Raw genomic sequence first — 13,295 nt, 5'->3', positions numbered from 1 at the left:
AGTCTGCTCTGAGTGACTTTGGAATCCTGACCCATCGTTTTTCTGCTATACAGAACTACCACAAATTTAGGATTACATTATAATTACTTTTTTGAAAAATGAGGGAAAAAATCCAAATTTAATTAGCAAGGTGTATAATTGTAAACACATTTTGCAAATATAATGTTTACTACATTTGTGACTTTTCTGTCATGTAGAACATGTATTTTGTGTATGTGTGTGTGATACATACATGTATATATCTTAATATTCTCTATTTCCTTTTTTTTTGTTGTTACATTTCCTGTGTGCTGAGCTGGGGTATTTATTCTTCTGAATGATGCAATGGGTTAACAAGATAGTCTATCAGGAAGGAAATCTTTTAAGGTACAAGGACCTTGACACTACACTTTGTTTCGGTTTGATTAAACAGATGGAATTCCACGCAAGTGGAAAGTTGTGAAGGCGGACACCTCTAGCACATACAACATCAGTGAACAAAAGTGGTAGGAAGCCACTGAAATGAAAGGCGACAGAATGGTTTCTAGTATCTCACCTTTTACCAGCAACACTATGCTGCTTTGAGCCTTCATGTTCAAAATCCATGTTTTGTAACAATAAGAAAAAGTGATGTTTTTACCCGTGAAAAGCTAAAACTTCTAACCATCAGAGAATGGAGTGGGTGATTGCCTGGAACATTTCTCTCAAAAAGCAATTCTTTTATGAACGGGTAGAGAAAGCACTGGGAACTACAGTTAAGGTGGGAGTTTTTTTCTGAATAAAAACTACTGAAATTTATGATGAGGATTATTCTTCATTTTGCGCATGGTTGTTAGAGAGACGTCAAAAATCAACCAAAATTTTAAATGTAATATTTTGGAAAGCTTGGTATGACCTAATTTTAGTTAACTGGAAAATTTTCTGATTAAAGATGATATGTTCAAAGTGACACAATGCTTAAAGGACACATTCTTTCCAATTAATTCTGTAATGTTGAAACAAGAATTAATGAAAAACAATGATATGAAGATCCAAATTTAACTTTATTTTTCAAAAGGATATAAATCTTGCCAATTTAACCAGAATCTATTTTTTCCTGCCCAGTTACATTTTTACAGCACATGGAGTTGGAAAAATTATCAGGACTACACTAAGTATTTTAACAGCATATTAAGTTTAGATTCATTATTTCAAATGAAGAAAAAATGTCCAGTTTATAGCAGAGAATATATGCTCAATGTTTGCGGGTGCTGGAGGGGTGATGGTCTGCAAAGAAAACAACAAAGGGAGAGCATGTGTTTTAGCCGAGTATCCACCAGTCAGATAAACAAAGAAATTCTGATTTTTGGCATTTAGCACGTGTATCATTGTTATATACTTGATTTCCTTTTGTTCCTTCTTCTGTTTAGTGATACAAGTGGTTTGTGGCCAAAGAAAGTGCAGAATGCTTGATTACGTGCCATCACCCATATTCCCCAGCACCCTGAGAAACAACAAGCTACACAGCGATGGTAAACAACGCTCCCGAGGAAACCACTTCAAAAAACTCAGGTCAGTGTCCCCAAGAGGACAGTTTTACTGCAAAGCACTGTGTAGAATAAACATTGCTTCTAAGCAGAGAAACGCTTAGGAGATAAGGCTGTCAAGGAAGGGAGGGCACGAGTGCACTGAGTTGATGGGGCAGAAAAGGCAGGGATTCCAAGGACTGACAGCCCTGGGTTTCAATCCCAGATTCAGTTCCAGCTGCGTAGAGTCACTTAGGTTCTCTGCTCCTGTGTCTTTTCCTATATCCAATGGGAGTAAGGTTACAAACCTCTAAGATTGTTACGAATACTGGGTCAGTATAAAGTGCTGGGCATGGTGATTGCCTTTCTGGGGGATTTATTCGTTCTGTTCCTGCTAGTTCTACTTAGAACAAATTAGTGAATAAGTATGTGCAGAGTAAATGCCCTAAATGATCATCTCCTCTTTTCTGTGAGCACACGTGTCCACTGGTGAACATGGATGGATGTGGGGAGTCATCAGTTCCAAGCCTCTGGCAGCTCTAGAAGCCTCGCATCTCAAGGCTTCCCCACCCTACCCCCGGTTACCGTTCAGATAATTTGTGTGAATTCTCTGAGCTATGTCAGGTTTATGAGCAAGTGTTTTCTAATCCTTTCTAGAATAACTCAGACATAATCTACAGAGAGTCCTCCTTTCCCCGGGGCTTTAATTTCCTTCACCTTCTCTCATTTAATGTTAATAACAATGGTAACAGTAACCATAATGACAGCTGTCTTTAGTGAGTGCCTGCTATGTACCAGCCCTGTGCTAGGTCCTTTAAGTATATTAGCCTTCCAACAATTTAGAGAGCTATGTATTTTTATCCACATATGGGTTTCTTTTTATCAGGGACTATCCCTTATAAGACAACATTTCTGAATTATCTGGGACTCCCCTAGAAGCAAGGTTTCTGAAGTTTTAGTTCTATAGGCCAGACGTCCCCTTTGAAGTGATCGCTTTTGCCACCTGCCATCATAGAGACCCCGTAGGCCACATGGCCTTGTCCAGTGGTAACTTCTCATTCTGTTGACCCACACTGTAAGGCTATCCTTCCCACCCCTCCCTGACCCAGGGCGTGGGGGGGGGCGCAGGGAAACTCTGCTGGTCCAATGAGAGCCCTTCTTTTAGCCACGTGGGATCACTTAGTTCTTCAACTTAGTCACTCATTCTTAGCCCAGAGCTCCTGCGAAAGACTCTTGAATATCCTCTTGAGTCTCTCACCTCCTTCCACCATGCATTTTCTTTTTTTTTTTTTTTAATTTCCCCAGTACATTATTTTCTTTTTCTACTATACAGCATGGTGACCCAGTTACACATACATGTATACATTCTTCTTCCTCACATTATCATGTCCCATCCTAAGTGACTAGACATAGTTTCTGGTGCTACACAGCAGGATCTCATTGCTAATCCATTTCAAAGGCAATAGTCTGCATCTATTGACCCCAAGCTCCCAATCAATCCCTCCCCCTCCCTGTCTCCCTTGGCAACTACAAGTCTATTCTCCAAGTCCATGATTATCTGACGCAAATGAAGCTTTCCACTATGCATTTTCACTGTGTACAACATTATCAATTACACAGCTCCCTAAACTGCACTGTATGAAAAACCTCCCTCTGTACAAAGCATTTTCACAGAAAACAATCTCTCTCCCTATAATACTCATAATAATGTTCAGATATTGTGGATAAAGTCATAACGGAGGTTCTGAGAGATCAAATAGCTTTGCCTACGGTGACCCTGGTACTAGGATCTAGGTCTTTTGACTGCAAGTTTAGGACTTTTTATACTATACTAGTCTGCTTCCTGATCTTGTCAACGGTTGATGTATTTGTAGGAATGTCAGAAATAAGACAGTCTCCAGTCATATCTCATTTAAATACTCATTCAATTCCATGGAAAATGATGCTTTTATAGTGTTATTTATGATCATCCACATATAATATCATTTAGCACATTTATTAAGTGTTGAGTGCCAAAGGAACATTAAGTACTTAAAAATTTTTGAGTGATTCACTACCATTACTAAGAAAATGTGATGAGGATGATTCACTATAGAAAGTTTAAATGAGACTTTGAAAGAGACAATGTACAAATCACATATAAAATTTTTTTTTAAGAGAGAGAGAAGAAAAAAAAAAACCCTTTGTGGTTGCTTTTCTTACAACGAAATATCATTTTACTAGAAAAGGGCTTAGCCAATCTATTGATTCATCCTGGACGGATGCTGTTTTTTTGTTTTAGATTTTTTTTAAAAGACCCATTGTTCATTTTAATAATTTCATTTCTCTTTCTTCTTTTGCTCATTCTTGTTCTCCTCTGCCCCTCCTTCTCTTTCCCTCCCTCCTCTACTACCTCCTCATTTTTCTTTTTTTTCCATTTCTTTGAGTATTAAAGTTAGTTCATACAAAGAAATCACATATTTAATATCTATCACAAAGTGCAATATCTAATCACAAGATAAATGAATGTTATATTCAGCTTTATTTTTTTTCTCCTTATCTATAGATAATGCCTATTTTTCTTCAAGAGATAAAGGTATTAAAAAGTCTCCCTCAGAGTCCCGTCGTGGCTCAGTGGTTGGTTAATGAATCCAACTAGGAACCATGAGGTTGTGGGTTCAATCCCTGGCCTTGCTCAGTGGGTTAAGGATCCGGCATTGCCATGAGCTGTGGTGTAGGTCACAGACGTGGCTTGGATCCCACGTTGCTGTGGCTGTAGTGTAGGCTGGTGGCTAGAGCTCCAATTAGACCCTTAGCCTGGGAACCTCCATATGCCATGGGAGCGGCCCAAGAAATGGCAAAAAGGCAAAAAAAAAAAAAAGAAAAAAAAAAGAGGTCTCCCTCTAAGGGTAGAATAGAGAAAAAGTCAGTGTTGAGATGTTATGAACTCACTTGTTGGGGAAATTTCTAAGCTTATGTTAATGTATTGTCAGGATTCTTCAGAGAAACAGAATCAATAGGAGATCTATCTACCTATCTATCCATCTAACTATGAGAAAGGTTTATTTTAAGGAATTGGCTCACATGCACATTACTGTGGAGGCTAGCAATTCCAAGAGCTGGAGGGTGGGCTGGCAGGCTAGAGAAATGGAGAAGAGTCAATGTTGCACCTTAAGTGCAAAGTTAGTATGCTGGCAGAATTCCCTCTTCTTCAGGGGAAGTTGATTTTCTTCTATTTAAGTCTTCAGCTGCTTACATGAGGCCCACTCACATTATGGAGCGTCATCTGCTTTACTCAAAGTCAGCCAATGTCATCTAAAAAATACTTTCACAGAAATATCTAGAATAATGTTTGACCAAATCTCTGGGTACTATGGCCCAGCCAAGTTGATATGTAAAATTAACCAAAACAGATGGCCAGATACTCCCTGAAGAGAGATCACTGGCCCATGTCCTGCTTTCAACCTTATCAGAATAAGTAGACAGGTCCTTTAACTGTGCCAGACTTAGCCAGAAATGTTTATGTTTTTTACCAACTAAAGCCTGATTCCCTAGGTTTATAAGCATCTAGAAGAGAAATTGTTGCCTCAACTCCACTGTGTTGTCACAAATAGCGATTTTCATTACTAGCAAAGCTGGAGAGAAGCTTTCCTCCAGGCTCTAAAGATCTGACCGTTCCTTCCCTACTAGTCACTGAACAAGGGGACAAGTCTATTGTCACTACAGTCATTCTTCCAGAATGACCTAAGAATTAAAGTTCTCCAGTTGCTTTCTTCTAACTTCTAATGACTCATCCCCTACTCTGTCCGCCCCCCCCCCCAATTCTGTCTTATAGATGTAAGAATATCCAAGCAGCAGTTGAGTCAGAGCTGGGGAAAGCAGGGGAAGTTGTGGATCTTGACTCCCCATAGTCCTAAGTAATCCCATCCTCCCCATGGGTTTCCAGTTGAGAAAGTTGCTTGTGTGTGTGTGTATGTGTGCGTGCGCACGCGCGCGCGCGTGTGTGTGTGTGTGTGTGCGCGTGCGTGCACGCGCTCAAGCACAGGCAAGCATGTGCACACATTTATCCTTGAGGGCTGGAGAGCAAGAATTGAGAGAAGGATTCAGAGGACAGAAAGAGAGGATTGGAATTTTCTTTTTCTTTTTTTAAGTTTTTTCATTAGTTGCCCCTAACTGCTTAAAAAATTAGGATTGAGAAGGTATAATTACATTTAGAAAAGAGATGCTTGCTGTCATGTAAAAAATTCATCTAAGTTGTTCTTCATCAGGATCAGCTGGTTCTATGAAGAAAGGGGTACAGAACGTGGAGATGGAGGAAGAAAGGGGCATCCTGGGCTGGAGGTGTGTAGGAGTGTTGAGAGTTTGTGGGAAAGTGGGCTGACTAGACTGGACAGCAATAAGAAATGAGATTGGATAAGGAGCATAAAGCCACATTTTGGAGGGTCTTGGAAACCCCACTGAGATGAGACTTGTTACAATTGTGCTGTGACAAGTAGAGAAAGAGACCTGATGGACCCGGGCTGGTGAGAAGGAATGAACAGAGGGTCCAGGGGTGAGCTTTGGGAAAGCCCCACTCCTAGAGGGTGAAAGGAGAAGTGTGGAGGTGTGTGTATCTTGTCCCATTGTTACCTAACCGAACTTGGGTCTGCTTGCCAGATACACAGCAAAGCCAAGCTACTGACCCTGAGTTGTGGTGAAGGAAAGTACAGCATTTATTGCAGGCACTAAACTCAGAGAACATGTGGCTGGTGCTCAAAAGACCTGAACTTCCTGATGGCTTTCAGGGGAGAGTTTTTAAAGGCAATAGTATAGGTGTGGGTTGCAAGGTACCTGATCAGCTCATGGACACTCTTCTGCTTGGTTGGCAGTGAGGCTAACAGGGTGATGTCTCAGGAGTTAATATCATCAATCTTCTATTTTTTCTTTTTTTTTGTTTTTTGCTTTTTAGGATTGCACCTGCTGCATATGGAAGTTCTCAGGCTAGGGGTCAAATCAGAGCTGCAGTTGACAGCCTATTCCACAGCCAAAGTCACAGCAACATGGGATCTGAGCCATGTCTGTGACCTACACCACATCTCATGGCAATGCTGGATTCTTAACCCACCAAATGAGGCCAGGAATCAAACCCACATCCTCGCTGAACCACAATGGGAACTCCAACATCATCAGTTTTCTAATCCCAATTTGTCTGGGCTCCATGTGGTTATAGTCAGCAGTGTCCATCTGGTAGGAGTCTTGTTTCTGTAAAAACAATTTAGGAATATGCATCAGAAATGTGCATAGATGTTTTATCTATGTACTTCAGGGAGGAACAAAAGGTCCTATGACTCTGTTATATGGCTGATATATTGCTTAAATTTTTACCAGTTTCCTGGCCTAACAGCTCTTCTTTGTTTCCACATGTTCACATTTTCCTCATCATTAACGCTTGAGCCAGCCTTCTGAGAGCTGGAGGAGGCCTAAAGCAAAGACTTTTGCTTCAATAAACAGAGGAACTGTGGTGGAGGTGGGGCTCATATAGCCAAGAGGGTCCCAAAGGGTCCTGCTTGGTCTCACCACCATTGATTTCCTTCCTAAAGTTATAAAGGAGGTCATCTGCTGATGGAAAAGGCAAGAGGTTAGGATTGAGGGCTTGAGAGAAGGTCGTTCAGTTCAATTCTGCAAGCCATTTTAAGCTTCTTCTCTGGACTGGCCACAGTGCTAGGTGTTAGCACTATAGAGGTGGATAAAATACAGCCTCTCTCTTCAAGAAGATGCCAATCTTCTAGAAATCAATAAGAAAAAAATCATTTTTTTAATGAGCCAGCAGCACAAGTCAGGCTTGGTCTCCTACTTGACTCTGAGAATTGAGACCTAGCAGCCCAGTGTGGGATGAGGACAGTGTACCATGGAACCCAAGGCTGGTGTGGCCATGTCATGTCGTAGTGAGCTAATGACTGCAGCTGGATGATTAGAAGTGCCGGGGGGAGAGCAAGTTCCATACCTACAGGGGTGGGGAGAGGCATGCATGTTAGGGGTTATGGCTTGAGATTCAGTGTAGATTCTGAGACCTCATGGTGCAGGGAGTGAGCGTGCAGATGTGGGGCTGCTCTAAATAGGGATGGAGGTCAAGAACCAGAGCAGATGAAGAGCCTTGAGATCCAAGGGTGGGATGAGTTGTTAATGGACAGTAACATTTTGTGCACTTGTGACAAGGTAAAATTGCTCCTACACTCAGATTGGGCTTCGAACCTGTTTCTTTGTATCTCCATAAATCATCTCCATTTATTCATGACCCTCGAAATAATAAGGAAAAAAACCTAAATGTTAGTTTAGTCTCTAATCTTCATACATTGTAGTGAGAAGAATCAGCTATTTAATTTGCAGGGCTCCAGGCAAAAAGGAAAGATGGTCCCCCTTATTTAAAAATTAAGAATTTCTCAGCTAAGTCATGGGAGTTCCCATATAGCTCAGTGGTTAATGAATCCGACTAGGGACCACGAAGTTGTGGGTTCGATCCCTGGCCTTGCTCAGCAGGTTAAGGATCCGGCATTGCCGGACCTACATGTGGTGTAGGTCGCAGATGAGGCTCAGATCCTGCGTTGCTGTGGCTGTGGTGTAGGCTGGCGTCTACAGCTCTGATTAGACCCCTAGCCTGGGAACCTCCATATGCTGCAGGTGCAGCCCTAAAAAAACAAAAGACAAAATAAATAAATAAAATAAAATAAAAATTAAGAATTTCTGTCTAGTCACTTATGATGGAGCATGATAATGTAAGAAAAAAGAATCTATTCATGTATGTGTAACTGGGTCACCATGCTGTACAGTAAAAAATTGACAGAACACTGTAAACCAGCTATGATGAAAAAAATGAAAATCATTATATGGACAAAAAAAAAGAAGACTTTCAAGAGGGCAGCATTGGAGTATTAAAGCAAGACTGGGGCCCTTCTGGTCACACACCCATGAGGCTAGCCCTGGTAATAGATTCTACAGTCCATTTATTTATTTATTTATTTATTTATTTATTTATTATTTTTAATTCAGGGTTGCCACAAGCCTTTAATTTGTAAAAAAAATACAACATCTGGAGTTCCCATGGTGGCTCAGTGGTTAACGAATCTGACTAGAAACCATGAAGTTGCAGGTTCAATCCCTGGCCTCGCTCAGTGGGTTAAGGATCTGGTGTTGCCGTGAGCTGTGGTGTAGGTTGCGGACGCAGCTCGGATCCCACATTGCTGTGGCTCTAGTGTAGGCCAGCGGCCACAGCTCCTATTCGACCCCTAGCCTGGGAACCTCCATATGCTGCGGGAGCAGCCCTAGAAAAGGCAAAAAGACAAAATAATAATAATAATTATAATAATAATAATAATACATCTGTGAAGCACGGTAAAGTGAAGCACAAAGTGATGGCTCCATCTCTTTAAAGTGCTGAAAGTCTTTGTTTCCTCTTCCTCAGCCTGCTCCTGTGCAGGCAGGTACAGGGTATGGCTTACTCACCCACTCAGCAGGATGGAGACTGGGGGAAAGGACATGTTCCTAGCACTGCCACCTCTACCCTCACTATAGACAAATAGTTGGAGTTTGAGCTTCCTATACTGGTGCCCACTGAGGTGCGACTGCCTCATCTGGTTTTAAGGAGTGAAGTGCTAGCCCACCTGCTAAAGTCTGTGATTCCAACCCCTGCCCTTTTAAGTTAAAATCTAGGCTCCAAGCAGCCTCCTTACCCTGGCCCTGGGCTTAGCTGGGCCACCAGCACTTTTGGTGCCTCTGTGGTTTTGCATCAGGATACTTTGGAAATATCTAGGCCCCTGAATTCCGAGCCATCTGTGGGGCACCATCAGCCCTGCTAAGGTCCTCTGCCTCTATCCTTCTCACACTCTTCACTGAATCACCATCGCCCAGCATTGATGCGTGCTCTCTCCCATTCACCTGAGAAGGTATCATGTGCCCTGATGTTCATGAACTTCCTCAAACCTACTCGAATGTTGCTAGAGCTTCCACCAGGTTCTTTTAAAGGAGGTGCAAAGACCTGCCTATCTGGCCCATACCCATCTCCACCCACAGCTTCTGGATTTCTCCTTCCCAACATTTCTCTAGCTGAAAAAGAGATGGGTTGATCTTTTTGATATTCTCTATGTCATATCTCACTTTTCTTTAATGATCCTTAGGTGTACAGAATTGGATTAACTGGAATTTGGGGTTTATAGTGCATCATTTTCATTGATTTCTTATATATCCCTAGGCGTTTAAACACTGGGTCCTCTGGGTTGGCACAGGCAGGTCTGTGACTCTTTCTGATGTATTGTACATGCTGGAAGATCTTATAACTTTTTGTGGAAGTGAAAGATTAATCTTGATATTTTATGTATCTTTAAATGACTCTACAATCTTAGTTTTTCCTATACCCTCCCTCATTGGCAGAAAGAATCCTATGTGTTTCATTTTCTTCTTCCCTGGCATATAGGACTATATTGCCTACCTCTCTTGGAGCTGGGTTTGAGCCATGTGACTGGGTTTTGATTAATGGAAATAAAACCTGGCTATTCAACATCTACAACTAACCGTGTTCTCTGCTCCTTTTGCACTTGCCATCACTTGTTCAAGGTGGCAGTGTAAAAGGTGCTAGATCACTGACTCACCACGTGGAGGAGAGCCCTGAAGGGGAGTCTCCCAACCCATATTAATAAAACATGTTGGCTTAAGCCCCTGAGATTTGGTACTTGTTATTGCAGCCTAGTCAGTCCTATCCTGATTCTTATCTCAGGAACAACCTTACAAGTCCTAGGATTCATTCTGCTTGAACATTCATGGGTCATATACCCATCCCTGAAAAAAATATTATGGCCAAGGAAGAGTTGGCACATTGATTGTCCAAGTTTGAGTCACATGTTGTACTCCTAGAGTTGAACGTAGAACCTTGGCAGAAAAATTGATTGATGGTGGGGTAAGTTTATATGCCAGAAAGAAATCAGAAAAAAAAAATTAAGTGAAGGAGGCAGAGAAAGACAGGGAGTAGATGCTAGAGTCTAAGAACATCATGGGCTTTTAGGAATTTTGAATAGGATGTTTTATGTTAATAAACATTAGTGTCAAGAAGTAGTTGTAGACAAGTCTAAACTGGCAAATTAAATCCAGTTTTGGAAACTCAAACTGTAATATCCAGGTAGGTTGCCTATTTGCCTATAAAATTTACAAGTCAGTATGTTTTTGAGGTGGGCAGTTATTTGATGTTTGATGAGAGCAGAATTTTAAAGGATAGTAATTTGGTAGCAGTATGCAGACTAGATTGAGATCAAAGAAAGCAAGAGTTGAGAAGATTATAAATCTAACACTGCAGTGGTAAGTGACAGTAGCAATTATGGAGGGAGTGAAAAGGAGTCAACACTTGAGTTACATGCGAAAGGAAGAATCAACAGGTCTTCATGTCTCTCTGATTTGATGTGGGGAAATAAGGAGGAATCAAAGATGATCTAAAGGTTTGAAACTTGCACATGCGATTCTATTTGAGGAGGATGATGTTGAGTCTGAGATGCCTCCTAGATGGAAATTAAGCAATTTTACAGGTGGAATCTGGTGAACAATCTGATCTGAAAAGAAAAAGTGGGGAGGCATTTATATAAAGACATTTGTTAATAAAATTGCTCAGTGAGAGTGGAGACTATGTAAAGCAGAGGTCTGAGGACAGCTCCTTGGAGAGTAACCACTATAGGGACAGAGTTGAGGTAGGAGAAATTGAATGAAGAAACAGAGGAGTAGGAGGACAAGAAAGTAGCGTGTGACAAGGAGGGGGAATCCTCAATATCTCTTAAAATTGCCGAGCACTGCGAAGACTGACACTGAGTCACTGGGGATCTTTGAGTTTCGATAGAGTGAAGATAAAGTTGCTGGAGCGCCAAATTTTGAAGTGTTACTAAGATGGCCAATGGTAAGGAAATAGCGTTAGAAAGCAGGTCAGAAATAAAATGGTAGATTGAAGGCACATCATAGTCGCACCAAGGTCTCTCCAGAACCAAGGAGACCTGTGCATTTTTAAAATCAGAGGAGAAGAAAGCCAGGCAAGAAGAAAGGTTTTTGTTGTTGTTGTTTTGTCTCTTTGTTTGTTGGCTGTTTTTAAAGAAACTTAGTAACAATAATTAATAGCAACTTTTATTGCCACCTAATGTGTGTCAGGCACTGTGATAGGTACTTTTCAGTTGTTTTTTTCCAGTTACCATTTTATAGAAGAGAACATGAAAAGCGAGAGGATAAGTAACCTGGCAAGATCAGTTAAGAGGCCAAGCAGGAGTTCCTGTCATAGCACAGTGGAAACGAATCCGACTAGGAACCATGAGATTGTGGGCTCGATCCCTGGCCTCATTCAGTGGGTTAAGGATCTGGCATTGCTGTGACCTGTGGTGTAGGTCTCAGACGCGGCTCGGATCCTGCGTTGCTATGGCTGTGGCTTAGGCAGGCAGCTGTAGCTCTGATAACACCCTCTAGCCTGGGAACCTCCATATGCCTGCGGGGGTGGCCCTAAAAAGCAAAAAAACAAAAACAAAAAGAAAAGAAGCAGAGCAGAATCAGTCTCACATGATGTGAATTCAGTTTCAATGCTGCCCCACAGTCTCTGAAGTGCCCACAGTGCTGGCATGAGATGGTCACAGAGTTCTCAGTGAGTGGCAGGTGTTGTCTGAGAGCCTGGATAGAATATGAAAAGACTTCCTGGGATTTCTAGCAAGAGCCCCAGGAATTTATCTCAGCAAAGCAATCAAGCCCTGTTTCTGGAGGCCTCTCTTCTGTGCCCATTTAATAAATGTGATGACGTGGTTTGAATTATGTATTAAGAATGAATTGGTCTTTGAAGGTAAACAAGCTTACTTTCTTTTATCAGGTTAAAAAGAAAAAAGATATACTCTTTTTGCCTTTTAAATCAGGGAAAGCCAAGAAACAAAATAAAAACTCTGCTGAAGCCATCAACCCAAATACTTGAACAGATATATTCCCTCACAAACTTTTTTTCTTTCAGTTGTTCTTTTCTATTATTTTGAATTTTTTTCAAGTTGTTTGGGGGTCCTTTGGGAAAGTCAATGATATATATGTGGATTTAGGCTGTACATGCTCTTGAGAGATCTGAAGGATGGGTAGGTTTTAAGCAGGAACACGTGCTGGTGAGAAGGACATTCGGAAAATATCTGGGTCTTGTAGCACAGGGTATGTTGATGCTTCTGACTGGAGAGGAGTAAACATGGTCTCCGTCCATGGTTCCTATGACATATGCAGGGGAGTAGGAGGGAGCCTGGGGGGAAGGCAAGTGTGAGGACCACGAATGCCAGACTGAGAAATCTGAACAGCAAAAGCTCTCTTCTTGGAAGTCCAGTCAATCATCTCTGTAGATAATCGATGCTTCTTGTTCCCTCTGTAAAACTTGTTTGCTGATGCCTCCTGTGCCTGGACTTGGGAGGTAGTTGCTTCTCTGCACAGCTCCTGGCACTTCTGCTTCTGCCATCTGAGTTCAAGGCTTATCAAGAATTACCTTTGGTCCTAAGTCTGTTGATGCCTTCTTTATTTTACAACTGAAATAACCTAATTTAACTAAATGCCGTATGGCCTGATGAAATATGAATGTGAGGGGATCTTTCCTATGATGGCTGAATAGAATGCTTTGGAAAGAACTGATAAAGTGAAGACCTAACTTCTTCTTTTTTGGCTGCTCCACGGCACATGGAGTTCCCAGGTCAGAAATCAGATCCGAGCCGCAGTTTCATCCTAAGCCACGCCTGAGGCAACGCCAGATCCTTAACCCACTGTGCCAGGCTGGGGATTAAACCCACATCCCAGAGCTCCCAAAATGCCACTGATCCCGTTGCACCA

Source organism: Phacochoerus africanus, chromosome 10, assembly GCF_016906955.1.
Source record: "Phacochoerus africanus isolate WHEZ1 chromosome 10, ROS_Pafr_v1, whole genome shotgun sequence".
NCBI lineage: Eukaryota > Metazoa > Chordata > Mammalia > Artiodactyla > Suidae > Phacochoerus > Phacochoerus africanus.
The sequence above is the reverse complement of the archived record's forward strand: the minus strand, read 5'-3'. Positions refer to the sequence as shown.